The sequence below is a fragment of the Heterodontus francisci genome, chromosome 4 (assembly GCF_036365525.1).
Source record: "Heterodontus francisci isolate sHetFra1 chromosome 4, sHetFra1.hap1, whole genome shotgun sequence".
Taxonomy (NCBI): Eukaryota; Metazoa; Chordata; class Chondrichthyes; order Heterodontiformes; family Heterodontidae; genus Heterodontus; species Heterodontus francisci.
In genome coordinates, this window is record NC_090374.1 from 64696245 (window position 1) to 64708380 (window position 12136).

General features: G+C 43.5%; 1 long non-coding RNA gene across 1 annotated transcript; it reads right to left on the minus strand.

The window, feature by feature from the left end:
- Nucleotides 1-3042: 3042 nt before the first annotated feature.
- Nucleotides 3043-10459, minus strand: LOC137368683 (uncharacterized). The gene is made up of 3 exons (XR_010974803.1): nt 10368-10459; nt 4829-4931; nt 3043-4005 (listed from the first exon to the last, which is right to left on the minus strand). It is a non-coding gene; the product is annotated as an uncharacterized lncRNA (long non-coding RNA).
- Nucleotides 10460-12136: the final 1677 nt, after the last annotated feature.

A 12136-nucleotide genomic window follows, 5' to 3' on the forward strand; every position in this document is an offset into this window, starting at 1 on the left:
TGGACTTCACTCAGTTCTAATTACACCTTTGCTGTTAGTCTCTACCTACTGCACCACAAGCAGGAGGAAAGCTGAATGAAAGTTGTTTACCACACCTTAGAAATATACCTTCAAGCAGTTGGGTCATGGAAGGCCTGGGAGCAGTTGATGTGCATTTTTTTCCTGCCTGCAATTGGTAAGTGGCCCAGGAGATCTGGAGTAATGGAATCAATGAAGGATTCTGTACTTTTAAAAAAATGGAACAAGGCTATGGGACTATAGAGGAAAGATCAGTCTGAAACAACAGTTTAGAGTCTGGAATCAAGTTATCAGATGCTATGGAGTTAAGAGATGAGCAATTCTGGTAGAAGACTCTACAAATAGAAACTTTTATCAGGAATTGCATTTGTAAAGATCGACCACATGAGATATTGTCCTTCTTCCATTGTTTATATATCCAAATATATTCCTAGTGGACATATTCTAAAAATTGTAGCCCACTATGATAGACATCAGCCTTGTCGCACTGTTAACACTCTCACCTCTGTGTCAGAAGGTTGTGGGTTCAAGTCCCACTTCAGATGCTTTACATGATCCAGGCTGACATTTCTGTACAGTACTAAGAGTGTGCTGCACTATCAGAGGTGCTGTCCTTCAGATAAGAAGTTCAACCAAGGCCTCAACTACCCTCTTAAGTGGACATAAAAGAATGCACCATACTTTTCAAACAAACGCATTGGAGTGCTCTCTGGTCCTGTCCTATTTCTACCTCAAACAAGATCACTAAAAGCAGATGATTTTTTTTCATTCATTCATGGGATGTGGGTGTCACTGGCTAGCATTTATTGCCCATCCCTAATTGCCCTTGAGAAGATTGTGGTTATCTGGTCATCATCCCATGGCTCTTCGTGAGACCTTGCTTACTGCAAATTGGCTCCCATGTTTCCCAACATTACAACCATGATTACACTTCAAAAAAGTACTTCATTGGCTGTAAAGTGCTTTGGGACATTGTGAGGTTATGAAAGGGGCTGTATAAATACAAGCTCTTTCTTTTCTTTAATGAACAAAATCATTCATGTTTAACATGCTTTTAAAACTAATGAAACATTAGGGCCTATTTTTATTTACTATCACTTAAAATGTGACATGCTGTGATTGGAGTATTTCAAAATCTTGAGACATTATGGTTAGTTAAGTTTTCAAATAACCATATCAATATGGAATCCTCCATTATGCAATCTGATTTTTGTCTCTTTTGTGTTTTGCATTAATAGAATTTGCAAAAAAAAACTTGTATGGCCCTTTAAAGTATAAAAAGATTTGTGGCAATCAAGAGAAAGCAGAGAACATTATCAGTAATTTTTTGTCCCATAAAGCATATGTGCTTTTGAGATCCAGGCAGTGAAGAACAAGCCCCTGGAGACAAAAAGTCCACATAGACAAGTAAACTTCCACTTCAGTGCTGATGATTGATGTTTCTAGACACATCATAACTCACAGCAGCAGGTATTACATTTAAATGTACAGGACACACTAATGCACTTCAGTTGACCTATCTTTACAGTGTTGTGAATTTGCTTTGACGTGTTCAAATATCTCCATCTGCATTACATCGTTATAGGCCTAATAGGAAAAAAGGAACTAATTATCTGAGGTCAAGATTTATGTTTACCTTCCCCAATGAGGTTCCCCGATAAGTGTTCTGTAGAGAAATTGCCTTGTGTATTTAATATACGGCAGTGGTTTGTGAGAGGTGGTAAAGTGTGAAATATTTACTTCTCTAAATCAGTGGGAATAATTAACATGTAAAATGTCACATTTGCAAATAATAAAATAATATTTTGCTTTCCAACCCTTACTTGACTACAGGTGATGTGCAAAACTATAAATCAAATGTCTTGCTAGTCTAGGAAATCGATTCTATCTTTAGCAAGTATTTTTGCCAGTTAACCAATCTATTTTCAGTTTACAATAATTTTGTCATATCATCAGTGCACAACTAGCTTTTTAAGTAAGGAATTCAGCATTAAAACTGTGGGGGGAAATCTGAGTTGAACTGCATGGAGTACTTCAATATAGCAGGTTCTAATATATTTCACTGCAACATGAATGCTTTTACATTTAGCCAAGAAATCAATTGCCATCCCATCACTGAAGAAAAGGGAGAAAAAAGCAAACTGGTTCATTTTAAAGTTGCACTGAGTTCTCAAATGGATAACAGGTGGTATTTTTTGATGTTGCAGGAGATCATTTATATCTGGTCATTCCTAATAAAGTTAACTCATTCTAATGGAACATGGCTTCAGTCAGTTGTTGACAACCTTTGTCTCATTCAAGTGAAATGACATGATGACATATGGCAGGTGTCCATATGCCAGTCAGATTTAATATCAGGTCCTGAATAGGAACGAGATAGCCGATCTGTTATTATCAAAGCCGTAGGCAAAAATTTTAAATGTATTATTTTTAAACAAAATTTATTTTAAAGCAAAATTCAGAATTATATTTTATCACAAATAATAGAATGATACAGTGCAGAAGGAGGCCATTCTACCTATTGTCTCTGTGCTGGCTGGTAAAGCTATCCAGTTAGTCCCACTACCTGCACTTTCACCATAGCCCTGTAAATCTTTCCCCTTCAGGAATTTTGACAGACCTTATTGCAATTCACTGTATTTTTAAAAACTGTGATGAGATAACAACAGACTGCCTTGGAACAAGTTCCAGAGATGCAGCTAGCAGTAGCCCCCTGCCAGGAGCAAGCTGCCATGAGATGAATGCCACCTATGGCAGCTTACCACCTCCTGCCATTTTGGCCTTTTGGCTGCACTTCAGACAAACACTAGATAAATGAAAGAAAGGGACACGTAGTCATTCAGGGGAATCACGGAAACATTAGGTTGCCTTGGGGGGGTGGGGGGGGGGGGTGGGGGGGGGGGGGGTTCACTTTGGAAGCCACTGTATTAAAAGAGATTGGACACTGATATTGTGCTTTGTTTTCATGTGAATCATACAGGAAAGTGTGTACTTATTCAGTACTGACTTATTCACTTAAAGATGATTATTGGCACATTCATGTAGGGGTGAAGAGGGCTGAGGTGCTGTCATGTTGGGACAGGTTGTAGAGTGAGGAAATGTCCCTTTATTTGAAAATGGGAGAGAAGGAAGTTAAGCTATCAAAGGTAGACATCTATACAGAGAAAAGCAGACTTCAGTGATGAGATGTGATGATGTGCTAAGTTCTCTGAGTGAAAGGTATCATGATGCTCTCCTCCATTTAATTCTGATTCCAAAGGAGCCAGGGCCTCCTCACCCACAATATCAATCTCCATCTCTTTTTGAGTGGTAAAGTTGTGAAAGGTACGGTAGGCGGTAAATATTCAAAGTTAACAATCAGGAGCCTACTGCAGGGCACCTCTCAACCTGTCCAAGCTACAAAAGTGTGCCTTTAAGATTCTGATAATCCTCTTGATGACTAATCCAGCAGTTCAGTCTATTCGTAATAAGATGATTAACCATAGGAGCAGGATATACGTTTTGTCACCCAGAAGCCATCTATTGATATGAGTTACTTCTCTGAAGAGGTCTTGCAGGGGCCAAATTTTGAAAGATTAATAATAAAACATATGAAAATTTACGAAGAAGAGAGGTAGGATGGTTGGAGTATAAGAGTTTCTTTGCAGTATAGGCTGAGTTGCTGGGAAACACAAAATGGAGGCACTACGGCATTGCCATTGGTGAGAGCATGCATTATAGTATGGCGAGCTTATGTAGCCAGTTTTTATTGTAAATGTGAACACAGAAATTTTTAATAGGAAAAGCTGATAGGAAACATGCATGGATGCAAGATTTTTAGCATGTTATATAGATTATTGTCACTTGCATGGGCACATTTCTGAAAGTCAAGCCTTGGAGCTCAAGGAGTATGTTCTTATCACATTTTCTTCCTCTTTCAATTCTGAATTTCAGTTTTGTGAATCAAGACTGCAGCCTCCAATTCCCTGTTGTTGATAAGCAATGAGGCTGGAAAGAAGCAAAATGGGTTTTAACAATGCAAAATGATGCTGGAGAAAGTAAAAAAAAGTGTGTTGACCTTTCTGAACTGAAAATTAATGCTTTGCATAACATTATATTTCATTAATGTTCAGAGGCACACCCACAGGCAGCTCTTAGCATTCAAATGCACTGAAGAGCCTATTCTTTTAACAAAAAATAATAACTTGCCTATAATTCTCCTTAATTCATAGAAACATACAATCACACAACATTGAAGTGAACCAATCAGCCCATCGTTTGTGTGTTGGCTCTTTGAAAGAGCTATCCAATTAGTGTAATTCCCTGCTCTTTTTAAATTAAAAAGTGTAAATTAAAAATGAATGATGAAGTTTGACAAAGCCCTTTGACATTTGAATCAATACTCCTGCATGCTGAACATCCCTTTGAGGAACCACTGAGAAAGCAAGGGATCAAAACAAGGTGAGGACTTCAATGTGCGCAACATAGAGTGGCTCAGAAGTACCATCACTGACGAGCCGGCTGAGTGCTGAAGGATATAGTTGAGTCTGCATCAGCTTTTGAGGGAACCAACATGACTGGGCAATAAATGCAGCTTTGCCAGCATTGCCTGCATCCCAAGAACAAACTAAAGAACATTACAATTGCAGCTGTTATCTGTCAATGAACTGGAAACCCATGTGACAATGTCAGAACTGCTTTAAAACAATTGCCAAATCTTTACAAAGGTTTTATTTTTTCTGATAAAAGAATGCTGTGAATCTTAAAACATTTCATGATTCCATACATTATTCTAATTCTAATTTCATAATATGCAGCCCTAGAAACTTACAAAACATGCCTTTGCAGGTCATTTGATAACTGCTGAGGAAGCGTCTGTGGTTAAGAACAGTTTTCACATAAGGAGGTATCATGTAAATGAACTTTGCATTGACCTATAGAGTTAAAGGGCAGTGGTTAGTTGTTGTGGGTTTGAACAGCTCCTGGAACCATGAAGCTAAGATGTGTGACAACACAGCATCAAATAATATGGAATTGATTTGTCGGCTTGAATGTGATATTATGAAACTCACTATTAAATTTACTGTAAAGATAAAGCCTGAGAAGTGCATCTGATCATGATACTATGCACCAATGACATCACCTCATCTCTCACAATTTTAACTTTGTAATGCAGTTTAAAATGGCAACAATATTAATTTAAAGGTATGTTGTCAATTTAGTGCAGAGGGGATGGAAGCTAGGGCAGTTGCATGCTCCTCTTGCAGGATGTGGGAGGTGAGGGTCACCACTGGTCTGTCCCTGTTCACCTGTGAGAAGTGCACCCAACTCCAGCTCGTCGCAGACCGCGTTAGGGAACTGGAGCTGGATGAACTTTGGATCATTCAGGATGCTGAGGGGGTGATAGAGAGCAGTTATAGGGAAGTAGTGACACCTAAGTTACAGGATAAAGGTAGCTGGGTGACTGTCAGGGGAGGGAAAGGGAATAGGTGCACGGTGCAGGGATCCCCTGTGGCCGTCCCCCTCAATAATAAGTATACCGTTTTGGATACGGTTGAGGGGGACGACCTACCAGGGGAAAGTCACATTGGCCAGGTCTCTGGCACTGAGCCTGGCCCAGTGGCTCAGAAGGGAAGGGGGGAGAATAGGAGAGCGATAGTGACAGGAGATTCAGTGGTTAGAGGAACAGACAGGAGATTCTGTGGTCGCGAACGAGACTCCCGGATGGTATGTTGCCTCCTGGGTGCCAGGGTCAGGGATGTCTCGGATCGAGTCTACAGGATTCTTAAGGGGGAGGGGGAGCAGCCAGAGGTCGTGGTACATATCGGTACCAATGACATAGCTGGGAAAAGGGATGAGGACCTGAAAAGCGAATATAGAGAGTTAGGTTGGAAGCTGAAAGGCAGGACAAGCAGAGTAATATTCTCAGGATTGTTACCGGTGCCACGTGCTAGTGAGGCTAGAAACAGAGAGCGAGTGCAGCTGAACACATGGCTACAGAACTGGTGTAGGAGGGAGGGATTCAGATATGTGGATCATTGGGATACCTTCTGGGGAAGGTGGGACCTGTACAAGAAGGACGGGTTGCATCTGAACTGGAGGGGCACCAATATCCTGGGTGGGAGGTTTGCTAGAGCTCTTCGGGAGGGTTTAAACTAGTTTGGCAGGGGGATGGGAACCGGAGCTACGGATCAGTGGATGGGGTAGCTGTTGAACAGGCAGATACCGAGTGCAGAGAGTCTGTGAGGAAGGTTAGACAGTTGACAGGGCAAAGTTGCAGCCAGTATGATGGGTTGAAGTGTGTCTATTTTAACGCAAGAAGTGTCAGGAATAAGGGTGATGAACTTAGAGCATGGATCAGTACTTGGAGCTACGATCTTGTGGCCATTACGGAGACGTGGATATCACAGGGGCAGGAATGGATGTTGAATGTTCCGGGGTTTAGATGTTTCAAAAGGAATAGGGAGGGAGGTAAAACAGGTGGGGGAGTGGCATTGCTAATCAGGGATAGTATCACAGCTGCAGAAAGGGAGGTCGTCGAGGAGGGTTTAGATTTTTTTTTTAGATTTAGAGATACAGCACTGAAACAGGCCCTTCGGCCCACCGAGTCTGTGCCGACCATCAACCACCCATTTATACTAATCCTACATTCCTACCACATCCCCACCTGTCCCTATATTTCCCTACCACCTACCTATACTAGGGGCAATTTATAATGGCCAATTTACCTACCAACCTGCAAGTCTTTTGGCTTGTGGGATGAAACAGGAGCACCCGGAGGAAACCCATGCAGACACAGAGAGAACTTGCAAACTCCACACAGGCAGTACCCAAAATTGAACCCGGGTCGCTGGAGCTGTGAGGCTGCGGTGCTAACCACTGCGCCGCCCCTCAGTTTGTCTACTGAGTCATTATGGGTGGACGTCAGAAACAGGAAAGGAGCAGTCACTTTGTTGGGAGTTTTCTATAGACCCCCCAATAGCAACAGAGACATGGAGGAACAGATTGGGAGGCAGATTTTGGAAAGGTGCAGAAGTAACAGGGTTGTTGTCATGGGTGACTTCAACTTCCCTAATATTGATTGGAACCTCCTTAGTGCAAATAGTTTGGATGGAGCAGTTTTTGTCAGGTGTGTCCAGGAAGGTTTCCTGACTCAATATGTAGATAGGCCGACTAGAGGGGAGACTATGTTGGACTTGGTGCTTGGCAACGAACCAGGCCAGGTGGCAGATCTATCGGTGGGAGTGATCACAACTCCCTGACCTTTACTATAGTCATGGAGAGGGACAGGAGCAGACAGGATGGGAAAATATTTAATTGGGGGAGGGGGAATTACAATGCTATTAGGCAGGAACTGGGGAGCATAAATTGGAAACAGATGTTCTCAGGGAAATGCACGACAGAAATGTGGAGGCTGTTTAGGGAGCACTTGCTGCGACTGCTGGATAGGTTTGTCCCAATGAGGCAGGGAAGGGATGGTAGGGTGAAAGAACCTTGGATGACAAGAGATGTGGAACAGCTAGTCAAGAGGAAGAAGGAAGCTTACTTAAGGTTGAGGAAGCAAGGATCAGACAGGGCTCTAGAGGGTTACAAGGTAGCCAGGAAGGAACTGAAGAATGGACTTAGGAGAGCTAGAAGGGGACATGAAAAAGTCTTGGCGGGTCGGATTGAGGAAAATCCCAAGGCATTCTACACTTATTTGAGGAACAAGAGGATGGCCAGAGTGAGGGTAGGGCCAATCAGGGATAGTGGAGGGAACTTGTGCCTGGAGTCGGAGGAGGTAGGGGAGGTCCTAAATGAATACTTTGCTTCAGTAGTCACTAGTGAGAGGGACCTGGTCGTTTGTGAGGACAGCGTGGAACAGGTTGATATGCTCAAACAGGTTGAGGTTAAGAGGGAGGATGGGCTGGAAATTTTGAATGATATGAGGACAGATAAGTCCCCAGGGCCAGACGGGATATTCTCAAGGATATTACGGGAAGCGAGGGAAGAGATTGCTGCGCCTTTGGCAATGATCTTTGCGTCTTCACTGTCCACTGGAGTAGTGCCGGATGATTGGAGGGTGGCAAATGTTATTCCCTTGTTCAAGAAAGGGAATAGGGATAACCCTGGGAATCATAGACCAGTCAGTCTTACGTCGGTAGTGGGCAAATTATTGGAGAGGATTCTGAGAGACAGGATTTATGATTATTTGGAAAAGCATAGTTTGATTAGAGACAGTCAGCATGGCTTTGTGAGGGGCAGGTCATGCCTCACAAGCCTTATTGAATTCTTTGAAGATGTGACAAAACACGTTGATGAAGGAAGAGCAGTGGATGTGGTGTATATGGATTTTAGCAAGGCGTTTGATAAGGTTCCCCATGGTAGGCTCATTCAGAAAGTAAGGAGGCATGGGATACAGGGAAAGTTGGCTGTCTGGATACAGAATTGGCTGGCCCATAGAAGACAGAGGGTGGTAGTAGATGGAAAGTATTCAGCCTGGAGCTCGGTGACCAGTGGTGTTCCGCAGGGATCTGTTCTGGGACCTCTGCTCTTTGTGACTTTTATAAATGACTTGGATGAGGAAGTGGAAGGCTGGGTTAGCAAGTTTGCCGATGACACGAAGGTTGCTGGAGTTGTGGATAGTGTGGAAGGCTGTTGTAGGTTGCAACGGGACATTGACAGGATGCAGAGCTTGGCTGAGAAGTGGCAGATGGAGTTCAACCTGGAAAAGTGTGAAGTGATTCATTTTGGAAGGTCGAATTTGAATGCGGAATACAGGCTTAAAGACAGGATTCTTGGTAGTGGGGAGGAACAGAGGGATCTTGGGGTCCATGTCCATAGATCGCTCAAAGCTACCACCCAAGTTGATAGGGTTGTTAAGAAGGCGTATGGTGTGTTGGCTTTCATTAACAGGGGGATTGAGTTTAAGAGCCGCGAGGTAATGCTGCAGCTCTATAAGGCCCTGGTTCGACCACACTTGGAATATTGTGTTCAGTTCTGGTCACCTCATTATAGGTAGGATGTGGAAGCTTTAGAGAGGGTGCAGAGGAGATTTCCCAGGATGCTGTCTGGACTGGAGGGCATGTCCTACGAAAAAAGATTGAGGGAGCTCGGGCTTTTCTCATTGGAGCGAAGAAGGATGAGAGGTGACTTGATAGAGGGGTACAAGATGATGAGAGGCACAGATAGAGTGGATAGCCAGAGACTTTTTCCCAGGGTGGAAAGGGCTGTCACCAGGGGGCATAATTTTAAGGTGATTGGAGGAAGGTTTCGGGGAGATATCAGAGGTAGGTTCTTTACACAGAGAGTGGTGGGTGCGTGGAATGCACTGCCAGCGGTGGTAGTAGAAGCAGATACATTAGGGGCATTTAAGCGACTCTTGGATAGGTACAGGGATGATAGTAGAATGAAGCGTAGGTAGTTAGTTTGATCTTAGAGTAGGTTAAAGGTTCGGCACAACATCGTGGGCCGAAGGGCCTGTACTGTGCTGTACTGTTCTATGTTCTATGAAAACATCACGGAAGGAGTGGTTAACTGAACACATTACATCTGGTATCCACAATCAGCACACAAGTGTATTATCGTGGCTATGGTGTATCATCTGCTGTTCAAATGAAATATTCTACTTACAATACATGCCAAACTGTAATCAGGTTTAAATTCTATAAACAGTAATGATAAAGCTTTCTCTTGCTTAGCCAATCAGAGTATCATTTTTTACTGGAAGAATCTGCCTAGTAGCAAAACGACAAAACGACAAAAATAACACACAGTCGGAAGTACAGTAGCCTCTCCAACAAGAAAGCAACATTAATGATTATGAGTCACTGACTTGTGCGTGCCCTGAAGTAAAAACCTGTGACTGACAGTATTTTAGAATAGCTTCTGCAGCAAGTGAAGCAAGAAGAAATCCAGTGATAACAGCAAAAACAGCTCTTGCCCGCAAAGCATTCGAATGTGACAAGTAGTTGTACTGAATTATTCAGGCAGCTTGCCGTACAACTCATAGTAATGTGACCAATTTAAAATAACCTTTATCCTTCAGCTCTTCAAACATGCATCTTTACATTTTATAATGACCCAAGATCTTTATCGCTTTAATATTAAAATACTTTTGATGCTTAGAGAATTTGAGGAAATTGATGTGTTGTGCTCATTTTGTAATTTTAATTGAAATTTGAAAGGGTTGTATATTCAGAGCTAAACTAGTTCTAAGGGTAATTTTTGCAAGGCTGAGCTCCCACTGTGAGGCCTCACTAAACAAAAAGGCAGGATGCAGAATTAGCCCTATGACTGATCTGCAGAGCTACACTAAAATTACCCTTAGTAATTTGTAATGACAAAGAAAGATTTTTTTTGGTTGTCAATAAATTAGAGTCAGTACTTACCATCCCTGCTTTTAGTCGGTGGTCTCTGTTTGACTGGATGCCAGGCAGTATGTTACTAACACACACTCCAGCAGTTAGTGCACTGACCTATTCTTCCTGTCACAGGAATTATGCATTATGTGGGCGAGCTCCAGACATCAACAACACCCCTCATTGGGAGCTCGCCCATTAGTGCTCAGAAAATTACATTTTAAACTGCCACCTGAGTACAAAGGTCAAGCACAAAACTTTCCAGCAATGTCAACGAGTGGCTGCGTGAGCAGAGGACTGACAGCTTTCTGATGGGGCAATGGACATTTTCCTGGGGCAAGTCCATCAGAGGAGGGAAGTTGTCTTTCTGTCAGATGGTTGCTGGGTCTCTGCACTAGCAACACGGGCTGGGTGACAGGAGGTAGCCAGAATCATAAATGCCAATGGTACCACACAGTGGGCGATATTTTATGCTCTCCCCCATGGTGAGTTTGGAGGCGGGAAGGACATTCAATCAGGCAGGATGGTGGCGGATGATGTCCCCACCACCTTCCCACCTCCACCTTGATTAAGTCCTTAGTGGAAAGGCCCGTGGACGGCCTTCCTGCCCTGCCAGCAATCGATGCCCTTAAGGGGAAATTAATGCCCAATTAAGGGTTCCTTCCCGCTGCCGCTGGTATTAACCCAGCAGTGAGCGGGCCTGTCGCCACACGGAGAGCATGACATTCAAACTCATGTGGGGTTGTTTGTGGTCTCCCAGAGGGTGTTCCTCTTTCAAAGGCACTCAGTGTCTGATCAAGGGATCCGGCATCAGCAAGGAGAGGGCTTACTGAGAGCCACCTCCTGCCTTTGCTGCCAACCCCCAAACACACCCCTCCCCTGTGATCCCCACCCTGCAATACCCCTCCTGCCATCACCCACCTCTGGCCTGAGTCACTCCACGATCCTGGACCTCCAGTGTGTATCGTTCTGGCAGCAGCTACTGTCTCTCCAACGACACTGCTGAGCAAAAGAGCTGCTGGCCTCTGATTTGCCAGGAGCTCTCAGCGGGTGGAACTTCCTGCCCTCAGTGTCCTGATCTCAGGGAAAGCCTGTTGGTGACCTGATTGGCACATAATACCAGTGGGCCTACCCAGAGGAGGTAACGCGAGTTTCTCGCCAAGTCTCCAGCCGGCAGCTGAGACCCCCATCACCTCCATAAAATTCCCCCACTGTATGTGGCTGTGGTGCCGAAGAGGTCTAATGAACTTAGCTGCTCCACCATTAAGACCTCAGTATGACGATTAACATTAAAATACAAGATATAATTCCACAGACCAATTTAAAGAATTACATGACAAGATTTCAAGTTGTAAGACTTAGTATAACAACTAAACTCCAAGAAATTCCCATTAACTGAATAGTACTTTGTAAGTAGCCGATACCCCAAATTACAAAGATGAGGCATTTTCTTTACTTATTAAAATACTTGGAAACCTCACACCACACTTATACGTTACACAGTCCTCTTTGATGGTGAAATCTTTGCAGTTAAAAGTCCTAAACTCCTCCAATGGTTAGATCTCCCAGACCTTTTCAAAAACAAAATGTCCTCTTTGCTCACTTCTCCGAGCACGTCCAATCTGAACAGTTGTGAATAAGGTGGTTCCTGGTGATCCTGCTGGTCTTCTACTTCTCTGCAAACTTCAACTTTCAAAACAGGTTCCAGTCTTTGCAGACTTTCGCTGTCTCAGGCTTCCGAGAGCAGGGGTTTCCTCTCTCCCTCTCACGGCTACCACCTCCAGTTGTCTTTTTCACCG